This window comes from Physeter macrocephalus, chromosome 20 (assembly GCF_002837175.3).
Source record: "Physeter macrocephalus isolate SW-GA chromosome 20, ASM283717v5, whole genome shotgun sequence".
Taxonomy (NCBI): Eukaryota; Metazoa; Chordata; class Mammalia; order Artiodactyla; family Physeteridae; genus Physeter; species Physeter macrocephalus.
This window is the reverse complement of record NC_041233.1, coordinates 110,093,144-110,105,485: the sequence shown is the minus strand read 5'-3', so window position 1 is coordinate 110,105,485 and position 12,342 is coordinate 110,093,144.

Genomic DNA, 12,342 nt, shown 5'->3' with positions numbered 1-12,342 from the left:
AGTGGCATGGACATATATACACTACCAAACGTAAAATAGATAGCTAGTGGGAAGCAGCCGCATAGCACAGGGAGATCAGCTCGGTGCTTTGTGACCACCTAGAGGGGTGGGATAGGGAGGGTGGGAGGGAGTCGCAAGAGGGAGGAGATATGGGCATATACGTATACGTATAGCTGATTCACTTTGTTGTAAAGCTGAACTAACACGCCATTGTAAAGCAATTATATTCCAATAAAGATGTTAAAAAACAAAAAAAAGAAAGAAAGGTAGGGGGTTTGGCCATGAAAGATGCTGTAGAGCTGTGGAATTTACCACGTCTCAGGTAAATTGTGGTGGAATTTCATCTTATGGGGTCTCCCAGGCACTGCTTTTAAAATATATACAATATACATGAATATACATGTATATATGTCTAATAAATGTCTGTCTGAATTGGGGTAAGTATTTTAGAGAGAGCTCACTCGAATGCATTCACACAATTCAGCTGCGCCCCGTTTTTGATGGCTACGAGTCCTTTTTGCACATCTGAAGTCTTCTTTGACTGCTAATAAGCCATCGATGACAAAGCTGGCTGGTCAGGTGACCACATTAAGGATAATACGAAACTGAAGATGCCATGTTTCATTTGTTTAGAAGCATAATGCAATAGCATGCACAGTGCGAATTAAATACGGTTGCCACGGAGACTATGCTCACGTGGTCAGCATTATTAACTTGAAGACCGTCTCCGTTAGGTGGGGTAGAACAGAATCAGGAGAATAAACCGAAACAATGAACCTTCGATTTCGATCCCATTTGTTCTCCTTGAACACACATACACAGAAACAAAGGGACCAGCTTTACCAGTATGAATCTGAACGAGGAGCTAACATCACCCAGTGGAACCGCAAGCACGCGCTGAACTGACAAAGACGCCCAGCGGACGCAGACGGACAGACAGAGCCCAGCGCGGCGCAACCAACCGGCAGCTTCGCAAAAGGGCGGGTCTCATTATCCCGAGAACAAGACTCCAAGGACGCCGCCTGAGGCCGTGCGGAGGCCAGCCCCGGATTGTGAGGGTGGACGCCACCAGCTGCATATTCCACCTCCGCTCGTCCTCCCTCAGATCAGATAAAGTGAGGCCTCGGGGCGGCTACACTTAGGGAAAACCTTTCAGCCAAACACATGGAACGCGGGTTAAGGGCAAATGCATTAGACGTTTCTGTTTCTGGTTTGACCTCTTAGCCAGCTGAGCCTCATTCAAAGCGTGTGTTGGTGTCATTAGTGGCCGTGATCCTGCCTTATTCAACCAGCTTTGTCTTCGCAGCTCACGTTTTGTGTATCCGCCCGACACCTACTCCCAGCCCAGAGCACCGATCTGGGCACCGTCCTGTTCACATGCACAGATGGGGTCGCCGGGCTGGTCACCCAACGTCCTGTGTCCGCAGCGGGACGAGGTGACCGGCGAAGGAAGCGCGTAGGGCGCGGGGCACGTCTCCTCCTCTGATACCTCTCGGTCCCCAAAGCTGCCCCTGCCAGGCTTACAGAGATGCGCCAACACGGGCTCTTCCCGATTCTAGTCTCTGACCCAGCGTGCACCAGGGAGAGGAAGCCTCTCTCCTGCCAACCGCTGCACAGACAAACGGCGGGACCAGGGAGCAGCCCGGCCGGAGCGAAGAGCCGGCAGCTCGCGGCTGCGCGTGAGACCCCCGGGGACGGGGACACCTCCCCGGCCACACGAGCGCGCCACAGCCTGGGGGGGTGTCGGGCAGCCACCGTGCAGACACACATGTGTAAAGTGAGGAGGGCCTGCATCTGGGACACCGTGTCCGCGTTGCAGCATGTCTTCTTTGCGAAAATAGAAACGTGCCACGATCATCCACAGACACGTCTGAGTGCATCTAGTGAGTTCTGGTCTTCACTAGAGGATCGGCCCTTCGCTGTTAGGGCTCTGGACCCTCCTCCCTGCACATCGGGTGCTGCCAATACCTTCCAGATGAGTTCACCTTACGGATGAATCGTCTTTTTTACCAAGTCGCTAACACATGACCTAGCGATTCGGTAACACCTCTGGGTGAATTGTAAGCAGGTCTTTTTGTGGCTCCGGGCCACGGTGCTTCTTCAAAGGGTCAACGCCTAATTCCACGTGTGCACCGAACTTCTCCCAGATGAAATCCAGATGAGGAGGATCAAACGCGGCTGCCGGTGGAGCTGACAGGGAGCCGAGGTACCACCACGGAAACACCACGTGGGCCCGTCTCTGAAATCGCCTGCACACGTCAGACAGTCGCCCCCTCGTCCCCTGCACCCGGGAGCTGAGGAAGCTATCCGAGAGAATCCTACGATCCGGGGCGTGGTCATCTCAGAGGACGGCCGGTTTCTGCCGCCTCTTCTCACGGACGGACGCAGCGCTCACGCCCCCTCAAGGGGGACAGGGTCAGCTCGGGGTTTCCTCACGGTCAGACCTCACAGGCACGTTCCAGGTGGTTGTGGCATCCACACTGTGCCATGAGGACCAGAGAGGCGGGCGTGTCACCTGGGGAAGAGAGACACTGGATGCGGGGGGACCTGCTGGGACAGAAACGAGAGCCGTGGGTACAAGAGCCCCCAGCGGGCGGGGAGACAAGGAGGCCGGGATCCGAGGTCCCGAGAAGCAAAGGCCCCACCTCAATGCAGACCAAAGTCGGGTCCCGAGTAAAGAACCCCCCAGCGAGGGTCAGAGCCAAGTGTGCTGGCGGCACCGTGTCAGAACGAGACCTGGCTTCGCTGTGCTGAGCGCGTGGCCGTGGGAGTGTGTCCTGCTTCACGGAGAGGGTCCTTCAGGAAGCGCCAGGGCCGAGCACCTAACGCGGCCCCTGCCCCGCCCCCGCCTTCCTCTCGTCCTCCCAGTGGATGTGATCCAGGACTCGGCCCCTTTTCCAGTCTCGGGAAGTGAAGACCTGTCATCGGGACCACCAGGCAGCACTGCTGGGTCTGCTTCCCAGCTGGCTTTTGGTCATTTGGCCAGATTCTGGTGAAGCAGAGAAGAAAAGCGGTATGTATGATAATCTGTGCGCACATTTGCAAATGCTCAGGCCTCCATTACCTCACTTCACTGACCCGACCGACCGCTCTGCACTTATGGCACGAAGGGTCCTCTGCCCTGATGGATGCGGAAGTCGAGGCCCGGGAGGTTCCGTGCCTTCCCGGACGTCACGTTAGGGGAGGATTCCCCGAGGCTGAGCCTGTCCCGATGGAAGTTCTGGTTCGTTCACCCCGCCGTCTGGGGGCGTCTGCTTGGAGGTGTCAGCAACATGACCCTTCATTTCTTAAAGACCTGACCCACGAACGCCCCGCTGCCAGGCTCAGAAAAGAGCAGGGAGAACACACACTTCCAATCTTTGCGCTTCTAAACCCGCTTAAGCACAAGTACAAATTATACCTTTTGAGGGGGAAAGTTGTCTCTAAATCATGCCCACTTGGAAGCAATATTAAGAAAGCGTTAGGGGCTTCCCTGGTGGCGCGGTGGTTGGGGGCCCGCCTGCCGATGCAGGGGACGCGGATTCGTGCCCCGGTCCGGGAGGATCCCACGTGCCATGGAGCCCGCGCGTCCGGAGCCTGTGCTCCGCAACGGGAGAGGCCGCAACGGTGAGAGGCCCGCGTAACGCAAAAAAAAAAAAAAAAAAAAAAAAAAAGCGTTAGAAGGAAAAACAATGTTTATACATGAAAAGGGAAATTGCTCATAAGAAAATACCGGATTTCTTGGTGTAAAGGAATACAATACTGTTACTACCTCATACGCACCAAGAAAATGAAATGATACGCTTTGTCCACTGTGCCCGGGACTTTGCAGCATGTCTTGCTCCAAACGGTGTTTTTCCTTATGCGCTTAATCAGTTTTTCCCCACTGTGTCCCTGTGGGCAGTGAGGGGGCAGAGACCACTGTCCTTGTGGACACAGTGCCACTGGCCTGGAGCAGAGAAGTGGTTCACCCACAGTCCCCAGCTGAACCGTGATTTCTGATGGAGATTTTCAGTAGCACATCCTTTTTTCTTTTTTTCCAAATGACGTCTACACAGAACTCCAGATATAAGAAAGGATGCCATGGGTGCAGTCTGGGAGCACTGGGATAAGAAGGGGATGCGGTGGAGTGTCTGCCCCCCTTTTCTTCTCTTGCAGCCTTCGGAGCTTCTCTGCAGAACCCAGAGCGGCCGGGACACACGGCCGCCCAGGGAGACCACAGGGGTGAGTGACTCTCACTTCTTTTTGTTGCTGAAATGACCCCTTTTGAGCTGAGGGTAGTAGCAGGTGAAGCTTTTGCTGCTGAATCTAGGTTCCAAAGTCTGACTGATGTTACCAAAGACCCTCCACCAAGCCCACCCTGAGTCCAGCTGCATCTCTGGGTCTTCCCTCGGGATCGGCCCCTCTGAAGGTCATTTCTTTCCCGTTCCTTTCCCCCCAAGCCCGGGGGACCGGGCTGGCTCAACCCACCCGGCCTCCATGCCCTCGGCCTCTTTTCCATCCTCACTTCACCTGATCCATCTGGTCTACCCGCTCACTTCAAGTTCACTCACACCTCCGATCTTGCCCAGATCCTCCGCCAACTAAAGAAGGTCACTCGCACTGGGCTCTACAAGGACTGAGCCACAAGCCACCGCAGCCGCTGACCTTCAACCCACCGTGAGAGGCGTCCAGGGCGGAGATCAGGAAGGAGGAGCTCTGTGCTCCGGGAAGACCCGTGAACAGGCCTTCACATAGGCATTTTCAGGAGATATTACGAAGCCAGGTTCTCGCACCTCCCCATCCTCAGAAAGGCGCTAAGGCCACGAACTAAGGCACGTGCTCCTGTGACCAACAGAACCTTCCAGCCAGCTGTGTGCTTGGCTGCACGCACCCTTCGCCTGACTCCCACATGTGCTCAACGCCCCCAGCTCTGGGGAGCAGGTCCTCAGAGCCACCGGGAGGCTGTCTCCGGCCCATCGTCCCCGGTAAGTCCCCAAATAACCGTGAACTCACAGCTCTCAGGTGGTGCGTTATTTCCCGGGCTCCACCTCCGACCCCTCCTCAGTTAAAGAGTTTGCTTGTGAAAATGTCTCCTGACTGTGTGACTTGTTGGAAACTCCTCCCGGTGGATAGAAAGGGCACAGGACACGGAGCCACGGAGTCAGGGTGACAACCACGGGTGGTGTGACCGCATCTCCAGGTGTGACACCCGGCAGCTACTTCTGGTCGCGCCCAGGAGATACTCCGCAAGTTCAGTTCGTGAAGAAGCCACCCACAGAGTTCGGCGATCTGACAGTTTGCCCAATTTCTAGATTCTTCTCCGTCTTTAAAAGTTTACTCTGCAGAAAGCACTCAAGTCCCCATTTCAGCCGTTTCCCTAACGACAGGATTTGAAGCTGCTCAAATTAAGGGTTCATCTCTGCTCCTCGAGGATAAAGACACTGATTAGTGCGACCGTCCCTCCTCCTCGCAGCTGTGCTGCAGCCTGCATCCAGCCCCCCGCCAGGACCACTGCTAATGGCTTTTCTTTGAAACACATAAAAATGCTCATAATTTTATTTTGGACCAAAGATCAAGCCTCAGAAGAAGCTGCCCGAAACTCTGCAGAATTTTCACTCACAGTGAAGTGTCACTCAGGTGAGAGGAAAACTTGGGGTCACAAGAGGGAACAGCTGAAGCCCCGATGGCGGGTGTCAGGGTTCACACCCCTCGGATCCGGGCAGGGGCGTGGCATCCCTTGTTTGCAAACTTTGAGGGCCTCACCACGCATTCAAACAAATCACAAAATCGTCTTCCATAGGAATTCACGTGCGACCAAGGGCAGCACACGCTTCACTCTGAATTTCCCTGGACTTGGAAACGAGAGGAAAAAATGCTGAAGTAAAAAGCTGACTTTCTTATGTAAGAAAGAAAGCTTCAGGCTGAAACATATCTGTCTGCTGTTAAACCTGAACATTAGTCACTTCAAAAGTGACGTTAATTATATTTTATATAATATGTTTTAAATCTAAATTCCAAATGAATGTAGTGTCAAATCCTCTGCACTACCATCTGTATTTAATAAAGTTTTACACCCAAGTTTGCTGGGGGATATGTCCACCACGTTTAAACTGGAAATACAGTTTTAAGGACAGAGTAAAGGGCATTTTACAAAGCTTAGAAAAAGCTGTCCTTTGCAGCCTGAGCTACTGCTGCCAGACCCTGGGTTAGGTAACCACCTCAGAGATGGGAGTGAACGATGCTGAAACCAGACACCTTCTTTATCTCTGACACCAGACACCTCCTTTATCTCTGACGGGTGGTTTTCTGCTGGTTCATCAGAAGTCCCTGGGTAGGGCGGCCAGAGGACATCCAGGCATTTGAATTTCAGATAAACAAGGAATAATATTGAAGTATATCCCAAGCGGTATCTGTTGTGTATCTGAAATTCAAACTTACCAGGTCATCCTGGATCTTTATTTGCTAAATCCTGCCTCGATGCCCTGGGGGCTTTGAGAAGAATGCAGATGCTCTGGTCTCAATCCTGGAGGTTCTGGGTCTGGAGGTTCTGGGTGACCTGGGGTCAGTTCACCTCACTGCAGAGGCGACTTATTGGGCAGCCGCGTTGAGAACAGCCAACTTCACAGAACGAACAAAAGCCATGTATTCAAGGCCCCCATTCCACCCTCCCTCCTCCAGCTAGGAACAGGAGGCCTGACCGCCCTGCGCCCATAGGGTCCAGGTGGCTGCCGTCCTTGGCCGCTGGGAGGCCTAGCGCGGCCCTACTCCCCGCAGGCACCTTCCGGAGATGCTGACTTCATACCAAGACAGGGAGTGGGGTTCTCTGCCTGGAAAACTCTCTCCCACTTCTTTGTGATACCACCTACTTTCTGGAAAGGAGTTTTCCAGCATTTTTTTTTTTTTTTTTTGCAGTACGAGGGCCTCTCACTGTTGTGGCCTCTCCCGCTGCGGAGCACAGGCTCCGGACGCGCAGGCTCAGCGGCCGTGGCTCACGGGCCCAGCCGCTCCGCGGCACGTGGGATCTTCCCGGACCGGGGCACGAACCCGCGTCCCCTGCGTCGGCAGGCGGACTCTCAACCACTGCGCCACCAGGGAAGCCCTCCAGCATTTTAACGTTATAAAAAGCCACAATGTTAACTTTTAAACACTCTAAATTCTTTGTTTTAATAGATCTTTATTGGAGTATAATTGCTTCACAATACTGTGTTAGTTTCTGTTGTACTCTAAATTCTTCATTTGACGTATCATCTTAATTTTCTACACTTGATGAATTTCCGGCATCTCTTGGCTCCTTCCAGAGACGTCCACCCGAGTGCGAGGGGCTCTGATGACCCAGGAGTAACGAGAGCTCCAGTGATTTTGTGTCTTTTCCTAGATTTTGTGCAAGTGACTCGAGGGTAAGTAGTAACGCTCCATTTTTTTCCCCCTCTAACAAAATTGGCAAGCCTTGATGTTCAAATATCCAATTAAAGCAGAATGGTTAAATAAATTACGGAACAGCCACAGCATGGAATGTTAGAGAGCTTTTAGCCATTTTAGAAATTCCCGATGTAATGCTAAGGGGGACAGCCAAGATGCAAACTCTGAGTGCTTCACGATCCTCGTCTGCTCTGGAAAAAAGACGGGGGCCGTTTACCAAGATGCCAAGAGTGACTGTCTGCAGAGCTTTTAGCCATTTTAGAAATTCCCGATGTAATGCTAAGGGGGACAGCCAAGATGCAAACTCTTGAGTGCTTCACGATCCTCGTCTGCTCTGGAAAAAAGACGGGGGCCGTTTACCAAGATGCCAAGAGCGACTGTCTGCAGTTGGAGGGATTATGGCCACGTTTTATTCTTCTCTTTAAACCTTTCGTGCTTTCCAGATTCTCTTCAACAGGCCTGTGTGCGCTTTATAAATACAAAGGGGATTATAAAAACACTTGGTGTTCCGCAGTCTCCAGTAAAACCAACAGCTGTTTTCCTCTTTGCTGAAATAAGATGGCCCGGTTCCAAGGCCACCTTCCTTCCTATTCCGCGTGTGGGCATTAACCGCTCCTCTGCTTGCTGAGCTGTGCGGCCCCTCCAGGCTTAGGTGGACGTGGGATTAGGATCTGTCTTTGGGAAAGTGACGGGGATAAAACATGTCCTCGGCATGTTTACTTTCACTGTCTTTCTTGGGTGTTCATGTGCCCGCTCTCCTTTCCTAGTTCCTCTTGAAGACACTCCTTTTCCTGCATCAAAATCTGGGCTCAGAAAATAAATGTGCTAAACTCATTCCCAGTAAAGTGCAAAGGGACCCCATCAACCTCCTTGAACACGGCCTCTGCGTCCAGGGACTGTCTGTGCCCAGAGGGACGGGGCCTGCTGTGGACACCACCTCGCAGGGGGTTTCACCCTGCGGATCACAGCAGGGAAGGAGGGCCGGGGCCGTCCACCAGCCCCGCTGCGGCCGTGCCGGGACCCCGAAGGGCATTCTGTGGTTGAACCTGCTTCATCATGGCTTCGTCCTACAGTGATTAAAATTCCTTTCAAAAGATATCATTTAACAGCAAGGACCTGCTATACAGCACAGGGAACTATATTCAATATCCTGTAATAAACCATAATGGAAAAGTATTTGAAAAAGAATATATATATATATATATATATAGAGAGAGAGAGAGAGAGATAGATAGATATAGATAGATAGATAACTGAATCACTTTGCTGTACACCTGAAACTAAAACAACATTGTAAATCAACGATAGTTCAATTAAAAAATATTTTAAAAAGATATCATTTATTTATTTTTGGCCGTGCCGCACAGCATGAGGAACTTCCCCGACCGGGGATGGAACCGACGGGACCCACACCCTCGGGGCCCACAGTGTGGCAGGAAAATTACATGCGACAGTGACCGCAGGGCCCAGAAAGGAAGGGCAGGAACAGGTCTTTGCGCGGACGAGTGCCATCCGTGTGGCTTTCTGGACGAGGACAGTGACTTCATAGGGCACCGAATTTATATATATATATATTTTTTAATTTTTTTGCGGTACGCGGGCCTCCCTCTGCTGTGGCCTCTCCCGTTGCGGAGCACAGGCTCCGGACGCGCAGGCTCAGCGGCCGTGGCTCACAGGCCCAGCCGCTCCGCGGCACGCGGGATCCTCCCGGACCGGGGCACGAACCCGCGTCCCCCGCGTCGGCAGGCGGACTCCCAACCACTGCGCCACCAGGGAAGCCCAGGGCACCTAATTTAAAAATACATTTTTAACTCCAGTCACTCCGGAGTTAGGTGTATCATGTTCAGCTGTTACACAGACTTGAATAAACTCAATTATGTACAGAATTCATCAAATAAGTCTATACATTAAAATATTTCCCAGCCAAAATGTTATGTCGATTCTTACTTTTTCTAAAAGAAAGAAACTTTGGAAATTCGATTTGCGGTCGGTTGTTTCAGACCCTGCATCTTTGTAAACACCCACTTTCAGTGCCCCTTCGCCGTGAAACAGAATTTTGATCTATATCCCCAGGCCTGCCATTACTCATTTATTCCTCTTTGGATATTAATCAAAGTGAATCACATTTGTTAGAAAATGACAGATGAACCCAGTTCCCATTATGCGTCGACAAATCCCGTCCAAGGCATCACTCTTCTGTTTTTGAAACACATCACACGACAAGTTTACTCGCAGGAAACCAAATAAGTACAAGGTTTCACAGCAGCACCTGGATTGCAATGCATTTTTAAAGCCCTCGGATTCCAGATTGATTCTGGTTTAACAAATGATGTGCTCCTTGACCTGAAACCCAACCAGAAGTGGCGCCCCCATATTGTTTCCATCTCCGAAATGGCTGGTCTCCTGGGTCAGCCGGTGACATTCAGAGAGTGGAGACGCCAGCTTTCCCATCTGTTGGTGCTTCAGGAGATTAGCAGCGGTATAGGACTCATGCATTTTAGCATTTTTTTTTTTTTTTTTTTTTTGCGGTACGCGGGCCTCTCACTGCCGTGGCCTCTCCCGTTGCGGAGCACAGGCTCCGGACGCGCAGGCTCAGCGGCCACGGCTCACGGGCCCAGCCGCTCCGCGGCACGTGGGATCCTCCCGGACCGGGGCACGAACCCGCGTCCCCTGCTGCATCGGCAGGCGGACTCTCAACCGCTGCGCCACCGGGGAAGCCCCATTTTAGCACTTTAATGCCGTGTTTGTGACGCAAGTGTGTGGTTCTCAACCTCCTGGTTCACTGGCAGTGAATCTGTCTCTGGCAATTTGTGTTTTCTATTATGAAAAACCCTGGCAATTGCACCCCACTTGGCAGGAAGCGCTTCGCTGGCTCAGGGCTGGAAGAGCCAGAAGCGATGGATGACGGGGCCCGATCGGCGGTGCGGGGCCCGCGAGGAGAGTGGGATAGGGGTCCCTGTGCCTGGGAGCACGGCATGCGCCAGCTCGCCTGGGGACGCAGAGCAGACAACCTCCCCCCAGGACCTCCCCCTCTCCAGGCAGGACCGCTCTCAGAGCCACTGGGAACACAATGGACTCCATCCACCTGATGGCGTTGCAGTCCCTTCTAAATCACAGGCACCGGCCATCACCAGCTCTGAGCTGAGAGTCCCCACCTGGTCCCGAGCACACTTCCTTCCACCTGCCTGGGCTCCACTGCCTTTTACACACGCCAGGGGAGCCCAGGACCCTTAGCGGAATATTTGGCACTAATAGCCCCTCACCTTGGACCTCTCCATGGAAATCCAAAGGGCTCTTGCAGGATGCTCTTCATTTGTCCCTTCCCTTCCAGCGTGAAAGCTGAGCCACACCGGGAGGTCTGGCCGGGGTGCACGGCCTGGTACCGAGGGCCCGGGCAGGGATGCAGTCTGGAAGAACACGAGACGGAGCAGAGACACTGAAGACAGGCACTGCCTGCTTATCGGTTTTCTGAGACCCACTGAGCCCTTCAGAGGCTCACCCTGTCCTCCACCTGTAAGAGGGGCTGAGTGCCAGAGCGCACCCGGCCCCGGCGGCTGAGCTTGTGCGTCTCCAGGAGGACCAGCGCGGCGCCCGCCCCCAGCCGTGCTCACACGCCCTGAGCTCGGGACACCCGGCTTCCCCCACACCTCACTGGCTGTCTCCACCGGGAGAACGTCTGCTCCTTGATCACGTTCCGGAGATCTGTGCTTCTTCTGCTTCTCCTCCCCATGTAGGGCATCGTGGCTGGGCCATTCTAAACCGCTCTCCCGGGAACCTGGCCGACGCATGGCTGCTTTCAAACACTCTTTCTGCGATGTGAATGACAGGTGAGTCCTGCCTGAGTTCTAAGGTGGAAAAACTAGAGAAACCCTGCAACTCATTGACCGTGTTTACAGTGTACAGCGGGTCTGGCTAATCAACCCGGTCTAAATTATACTGAAAAAGCTTATCGTAATTATCTGGCAAGATGAGAGAAAAAGATGAGACAAAAATACATTTTTTTCTTACAGAAAAATAACAGGGCAGCTGCATTAAAATCATCCCAATTTTCCAAGTCATTTTTCTGAAACCACCTGTCAAGGCGAACTCAGCGCCCACACAGTTCTCTGAGGCTCCGTGAAAGAGACCGTGGAAACGCCTGATGTTAATGGATAATTTTCACCCTCAATTTATTCACTCTCATCGAAATTGACGACGCCGCCTCCTTACTGACATGGCAGCCATACTATCACAGATGATAAAGAATTAACGCCCCATGAAGGACACCTGGGGTCACTGGGATTTCCAGGGACAGAACCCTCCACTGTAGGTCTAAGCCACTAGGTCTAGAATTTTCCTTCTTTTCAAGTATTTCTGGGCAATAAGGATCTAAGGAACTCATGTTAGCATCTTAAAAGAATCACCATTGATGTTCCTTTTCTAAATCAAATCAGAAACGTTGAATTCTAGAAGCCAAGACCTTTTATCCTGCTGGACCAGAGCAATAATACTGGTCTGACTGCTGAACAAGAGGTCTCCCCAAACGACACCAGTCCACACTGTAATAATCTCAGAAATCCACGGAGACGGTCAGGGTCTGCCCGCCGTCTGGTCCCTCTGTGCCTCCTCAGTGGGGCCGAGCCTCTTCTCTCCTCCTCCTCCTGCTGTCCCCTCCACACCACGGCAGCGTCGCGAGGGGCACCGTGTCTCGATCCCATGTCAGGCCACACCCGCAGCCTGGCATACAGGACTCCCAGCTTTGTATAAAAAAGGAGTCCGATTACTACCTATCGCTACTGCTATTTTTGAATCTAACAGATCCTAATCAGTCAGGAATCTTGAGCAAAGGAGTTTCCAGATGCTCACAGGCCACCCCTTGTTCCACGATGGTCCTGGAAACGTGGTCCCTGCCTGTCTTTCTTCTCCCTGGAGAAGCCCCAGCAGATCCGCCTCGAGCTGAGCCTTCTCCTGAGAGCTGAGCCT